The sequence below is a fragment of the Cygnus atratus genome, chromosome 4, assembly GCF_013377495.2.
Source record: "Cygnus atratus isolate AKBS03 ecotype Queensland, Australia chromosome 4, CAtr_DNAZoo_HiC_assembly, whole genome shotgun sequence".
Taxonomy (NCBI): Eukaryota; Metazoa; Chordata; class Aves; order Anseriformes; family Anatidae; genus Cygnus; species Cygnus atratus.
The window spans coordinates 6,431,012-6,438,659 of record NC_066365.1 but is presented as its reverse complement, the minus strand read 5'-3'; positions in this window follow the sequence as shown (position 1 = coordinate 6,438,659).

Genomic DNA, 7,648 nt, shown 5'->3' with positions numbered 1-7,648 from the left:
TGGAGGTATTACAATGTCCAATCCTTATATGCCAGTGGAGCTGGGTTAGGTTTTCAGAGGTTTATTATGCAAAATAGCTCAGTAGATGTGGCATGGTAATGAATGGTTTGCAAAAATACCGGGAATAGGCTACTTGACTGGAATTCTCTCCCTAAATTGTATTTGTTTTTTAAGTACAGCATTACAGGGCCCTGTGCAGCCAAATGGTCAGTAACCTCTGAAGGCTGATTTTGCCAGTCCCTCTCAGCCGTTTCACGATGTTCCAGCAGTGCAAGCACGAACAGAGATCGCCTTGATATATTGTTATAGCACTTCTCTCAGCATAGAGGGGACTCAAGGGAAAAGCAGCCCAGCCTTAGTTAAGTGTAGCTGGCTTGCACATCAGTGTTAAATTTTCACTTCTGCTTGCTTTAGACCAGCCATTTTTACACTTATCCCATTCTACCTGTCTCCAAAACAGGTGGATCAACCGAGCACCCAAGGCTCCAAGCAGCACTCCATATGCAACACTTCATGTATCTGAGAGGAAAAAGGAAAATGTCTTCCTTTTCAGGAAAACAAAAAATTACTTTGAAAAAAGAAAGACACCCTTCTCATTAGTGCATCCAGTAGATCATTATTAGTTTCTGTTTGGAAGAGACAAAACACAACAGCTTCTGCTGCTGGAAAACAAAGCACTAAGAAGATGAAAAACAACAACAGCTTCTCCCTGTTTGCACGTATTACCAGGCCTCAATTTTCTCTTCAGCATCCTGTCCAACTTGTTTTTCCTTTAATTATCATAAATCGAGGTTGCAAGTCAAATCCCTCGTCAGTCTGAGCAAATCTCACCTTATTGGGGGCCCATTTGATTCAGTGGAGACCATGAGGAATAAGATCACAGGGGAAAGCTGATAAAATAAGATTGTTCGATCAATTATTTTTATTGCAACAAATCAAAAAAAGAAAAAAAAAGACTGAGCTTGCCAACCCGAGTGCCATTACATGACAGTGGAAGAAAAACAGGTTTGGGGATGTCACTGGCTTCCATCTGATCCGTGTTTTAAATACCAAAGGCCAGCAGCCCTTCCCGTATAGCTGGGGGCTTCTCCCCTTCAAGAAGGATGGCAAGGCACAGCTCCAGCCTTCGTAGCACGTGCTCAGCTCCCGGCTGCTACCTCCAGGGCCATTACTTCATTTTCTGTTGGGAAGACGTAGTAAAACCCTTTCCCATCTGGAGTCCAGCCCAAGGTCAATGTGTGAGGCAGCAGTTACCTTTCTAAGGAATATAAGATCAAAGATCCAGCTTGGCATCTCTTAATCTTCCATTGTTTCTTCAACAGCTTCTCTGACATCCTCACTGAAACAATTTCCAAGCTATCCCACATGTTCCCTTTGTATAGCAGGGCTTTCTGTCTCACTGCTAGGTCATGGGGCAAAGCACAATAATCTATTTTAAGGTTTTGCTGCTATATGCAGGGAGTTGTCAGATCTAACATTTAGGTCCACATACAAGTCTCGGTGAAAAGCTTGAGCGTTTTATTGAATAATAGCACGCTGAGGTTTCAGAGCTCGCACAACACCGTGTGGGATTCACAAGAATTTAAAATACTTCAGTAACTTACACCAATATCAACAGACCAACAATCTCCACAAAATCTTTTGGCCTTCAGGATTTTGCTTAGCGCTTCATAGTTCAGTACATTTTTAGTCTTGTAGTGACAACATATTTTTTTTCAGTTGAAGATTTTTCTCTTCTCCTGAAATCCTTAGGAAAAGCAAGAGCTATTTTACAAGAAGAAAGTTTTGACAACATAAAGTTCATTATGTTATTTTCACAGACCTAAACAACTGAATGTCTGAAAACTGCTACAGGATATTTATTAGTATTCACAGAATTTTCTTCTTTTTTTTTTTCCAGAAAAACTACCATTTGATCTAAATGAAAGAGATATTCCTTTCAAGTCAGCAGCAGTTTGTGTCAAAAGGAATGTTTATTTTCTGTGCTGATTCAGCTTATGGGTATTGAAGCATGAAACCTCATAGGTGGGCATATGCACGGTGCAATTACGATGCCCATTTGGAAAAAAAGTTGTGTTGCCATGTAGTTACTAACTACGTTAGGTTTCTCCTTTTGTATGAATTCTTTACATTCATGAGCAAGCACAAATTATACATATACATATATATATATGGCAAAATAGCATCCTAAAGTAGGGGTGTGAGGGGCTGAGAGGGTAGGCACAGTTGCTGAGATAAGCTAACGCAGGCTGAACTGAGCAGGTGAAACACCTCTCTGGAGCAAAGCAGCGTTATCAGCTCCAGTAGGCTGGGTTACATCACTTGGAGATCCGTTCAGAAAGGTGCTTAATGGTGACCTACTTTACCCCCTGACTTCGGAGTTGGTTGTTTTTCCTCGTTATACCTGCTTTTTGACCCCTCAGGCTGCCATCAGACTGAGTGCTAAGGCTGTAGCACTCTTACTGAAAATGACCGAGCTCTTACAGCAGCTGACAGCAGTACCTAATTTGGCCTATTGTGTTTACTAAAGGAGACATCAAAGGAGTCTCTGTTGCACTTTCAAGATATGTCTGGTTTTTTATTACTTTGAGGTAACTGATTACTAGTCAGATTCAGACCATCCTAATTTGGTTGCTCCTCCAATGCCTGTTCCAGGATGCAAACATACTGAGCAAACCACAGTCTTTGAGGAGCATTTGGGTTCGACAAATGCTTTGAACAGTTTGCCTAATACAAGGTAAAAGTCCAGATCAGATGATCAGGATGAAAGTTTATTATTCAGACAGGCTAGGTAACGTATTTCATGGGCTCCCTGGTATGTGTAAGGCAGGTCAGGCTTCACAACGTGCTGCATTGCTTGATCAGAAGCGTAGGCTTCAATTCACCTGGCTTGCTACATTCTGAGTTCAGTTTTCATTGTTTGGTTACTTACAGGCAATTAGTTAGCCCGTGCCAATCAGGACACTGATACTGTACTTTATACTTGTGTATTTAATGCCCTTCATCTTAGTTGAGACAGGAGGTTTTATACAAACTAATGCTGTTTCCCTGGCAGAATTATTACATAGCTTTGTACACTGCAGTGTTTTAATTGTCTGATGCTATATTGACATACTTCACTCTAATGATTTAAGTAAATAGGAAAGTCCACAGAAATACTTTAATGTTTCTTTGGTTTGTTTGGTTTGTCTTTGAACTGACAGAAGTATATGCCGTGTATTTGGACAATGGATCTAACTAGCCAAGTATTGTGTTACTACGACTCATTTTACTTTGTCCTTTTGAGCAACCTCATCTTTAAAGATTTGGCTGATCTTTTCAGGTTTTGGTATGTCCCAATTAAAATGTCCAAGAGGTTGCTTGGAGTTCAAATGCCCAGGTAATTACAGCCAAATATAGCTCTTGGAAGGAAGGAATATTATTCTAGTTTGCTGTCAGTGTAATTTGGGAAATATTGCTGATGACTCTAAATCACCGATACTGAAATTAGCCAGTTGTTACACGATTCATCATTATGGTTATGGGGATGGATCAGGGCAGTATTTCCGGGCGAGTGGGTTGTGACACACATGATAGTCATGAAACATGGTTGGCACGTTGTTGAAAATTTTGCAAAATAGAAAGCAAGGGTAACCTTGTTTCTCCACTCCTGAAAACTTTTTTTCTTCTAGGTCAAGCATGCTTTGCAGCCTCTCAAGAAAAAGTGACAAATCTTTTTTTTTTTTTTTTAGTAATGGGACTTCATCTGGAAAAAAATACCCCCAAACTGAAAAAAATACTGGTTTAAAGACTTGTTAGTGGCATCTAGAGATACTAATTTTCCCATCATAGCAATTTAAATTTCAAGTTAACTGGGAAAAAGAGAATTTATTAGTCCTTCCTGAATATTTGGTGGCCTTTGGTAAGTGATTTTGTGATCTCTGCATAGCTCCTGTATCAGAAAAACAAACACGGCTGCAATTAGGCATGGAGGACTCAGGTACTCTAAGACTAAATGATGTGCTCACCCTTACATAGTTTAGGATATTTGACAAACCAAGTCTTGTTGAACAGACATTCTGAGGGATGATGTGTGGCATTCATTTCTACTGTACCTGGTTTCTGAAAAATTAGAACATTTCTGTCCCTGAAGCTATCAAAATAACATCTTGTTCAGGCACCAAATGCACATAAAAGTGTAAAAAAAACGAAGAAAAATAATTCAATTCCTCCTGGGGAAACAGCTTAAAACATTCTCAAGTATCTTAATAAACCGAATATAGATACTTATGACAAGAATAATTTTCAATAAAAGACTTTTTTCTCTAAAAAGAAGGGGCACTAAATCTTTTTCTGTTTTCCAGGAGCACTCTCCTAGCATGTTGATCAAGACAAATGCCTCTTAATTACTGTGTATTTCTTTTTCATTTTCCATTTAATTTTTATCTTTCACAGTCATTAGGCTCACCTTTCCTGTAAAGTAAGTAAACCTTTTAAACTTTGATGTGATGTGATTATAGCCTACTTTTCGTGTTGGTTGCTTTCACTGATGATTAGAGGGGAAAAATAAACTGATTTTTACAAAATGCTTTTACTTTGCAGATGTTGTATCTCCCTGTACTGGGGTGATGTGCAGAACTGATACTAGATTCTGATGGTATCTCGAAGGGCAAGTGAGAAAGTGACTTAGAAATCTTCGAGGAAACAGCCAACTACCTAGATCTCGCACAGCTTAGCCTTGAGGAGGGAGGCAGGCTGAGAAATCTCCAGAGCGCTGCTGTTTCACAGCAGCCTGAGAAATGATCAAGTGCCGTTTTACTGCGGTGTCAGTGGGCAGCATGACACAGGAAGAAGTTAAGAGCAGAGTGCAGGCGTATTGCAGAGATCGTGTACTCTGTCCTCGGGAGGGGAAGCCGGTAGTTTTTCTGTGCTATAATTAGGCACTGCCAACAAATGCATGTTGCGTCACAGGAATCAGTCTTGTGGCACGCTCACCTTTGCCTTCCAAAATGAAGGAAATATCTTTCAGTGACAGCTATTACACCAGGGAGTAAAGTACTCAGGGGACAAAGACAGCCTTAGCTGTCTGGTCAAGGATACAGTCTTCCCTGACATCAGAGATCAATGCAGTTCGAAAGGGAATAGCGTGCAGTTGGTTCCCTGCTGAGAATGCACGGACACACGGTGCTTCTTTTCCCTGGAATTCCCATGCTAAGAGAGCTGGTTGTATTTTTTGGTAGTGGTGTTACTCACAGCTGTCCGTGTAGTAGTGTGCCGCTTATGTCGGCTTTGTCCTCTGTCGGTCCTTCAGCGCAGGGGAGGAGGTATCTGTTTTTCATCACTGCAGCTTCCTCCCAGGGGACAGTCTGGGGATTTTGTAGTCTGTTTTGTTGCAACAAACCAGGCAGAACCTGCCACAAATCAGTAACCTATCTGGTCTTTTTTGAAGTTATTTGTGTATCCTAAAGATACTTGTTCTGATATGAGTAAAAATTTGAATTAGCAACTCTCTGGAAACCAATAAAGTTCCAAACCTGTGCAATTCTTTACACAACCAGGGGTCGGCCTGGATCCTCGTGAGCTGTTATGTATTGGATCAACTTACTAATGCGGATGGAAAGATTGGATCAAAGTTTAAAACTCGTTGCAATGTTATATTTAGTAGTGCATCATTAGCACTACTTCACTGATGCTACCTACAATAGTGTCATGTCATACAACTTCAGTTACTTCCTCAGCTTTATTTAAAGGCAACAGGAATCAGTAACCTAGCATTTGGATAGTTTTATCCTGCGTTATTTTTGCAAATATTCTAGCGACTGTGAAAGCCACTGTTGTGGACTAATGCTAACCATTGCAAAAAAGACAGTCCTAGCTTGTAAAAATCTAACAATGTAAAAAGAGACAAACTGTACTTTATCTGGGGATATCTAGGAAATCAACACTGAAGACACCTATTCCTTCTTGGGTTGGGATTTTCTTCAGCTTTGTTTCATATCCTCAACCATAACTTATGCACAGCACTTCCCCAAGACACTCCCCAGCAACAGCAGTCAGAAGAAGAAATTAAAATGTTAAACCTGTGGCTGAGAGATCAAAGAATGATTATTTCTTATGTACAATTGCACATAGGCTCTGGTCTTTCTTGCACAAAGTAGCATTTTGGAATTTGATACAATTCTTAGAAATCTTGCCATTTTTCTTTACATTCCTGTTTTCATTCTTTTTGGAAATGAGTGCTCTACAACCCATGACAATAAACAGCATTCTGAGCCGCAGGGACATTTGAAAATGCAACAATAATACATGCTACAGTAGGACACTGCAGCTACTTAGGCAATTACAATAGCACCTGCTTTCAAAACATAATAGTTACATTGTAAAATGCTTAGACATTAGCTAGATTAAAAAGTAATACCAGGCTAACTTCTTTCGGTCTGGATTCTCCTTTCATCCCCCATTGATTGTAAAATAATTTAGTATAATTTTATAATATGATAATTATGCTATCACAAAATTACCCTCCTGATTCGTTTATAAGTGATTTATTTTCTCTATCCATTTTTCTCTCAAGCATGGTGCACACTGCAGAGGAGCAGATATTTTCCACAAGCTCCAGCAGAAGCCACTTCCAGTGCCAGTTCGGAGAGTCAAGTGAAAGCACGACAGTCTCAGCTTTCTTCTAACGGCAATTAAGCCTCTGGATGTAAAAATAACAAATGAAAACCTAACTTGGCTGCAACGCAACGGCAACTCACTCACAATGTTCATAAAGCAGGAAAGTAACCTTATATATACATATGGTCTTATGGATTATGTGTTTTAAGCCAGTTTACTTATTCTTTGAGACTCGTTTTTTTAATACTTGGGTGTTGACAGTGCTGCATACTGACGGAGACCACATGAAATGAATCACAGTTCCTGCAGCCCTTCTGGGGTGTCATGATTTTGCTTGCTTTTGGGGAAGCAGAAGAATAAGAGATCTTTAGAAACAGCAGGAACAGCAGCTAATCAACCCCCACTGTGAAATGATTCAAATACAAAGGGAGAGATCTAGCTTCCTCCTAGATAGAGCCATGCATTTGCTGATGCCAGAACCCAGCCCTTTGGCGACAGGCTAGTTTTTATTTGACAACAGTAGTTTTGCCTGCTGCAGAGATTATTCTAGGCGCTCGGTATGGATAATGGCAATGCCAATTCCAAGAAAATGGTTTTAACAACACAAGACATCCTGTTGATAGAAAAGCTCATAAACACGAAAGAAAGCTGAGCAAATTACTGCGCTACTTAGGCTTGTTTTAGAGATGGAAGGATTGTGTGTCTGCTACCTTGGAATATTTCATCTTTTATCCTTACAGGTATGTACTTGGTAAAATAAAATACATAAATATCATCTATAAATGTTCTTTTCCTTCGCAAATCTTAATGTGTTCTAGACAGACCAGCACGCATTACCTCATTTTGCAGCTGAATTAAAGGCACAGGGGCATTAAGCAATTTATGCAGGGTTAGAGAGGAGGAACACCAGCAGCTTCTTTTCACCTGCGTTCAGATGGAGCAGGGCTGACCAGCTTTTGGATGCTGAAGGCGACTCTTACTTCTACTGGGAGCTGGACAAATGCAGCTATGTTTTAGTAACATTGCACTTAACAGAACAAGCCCCACCAAA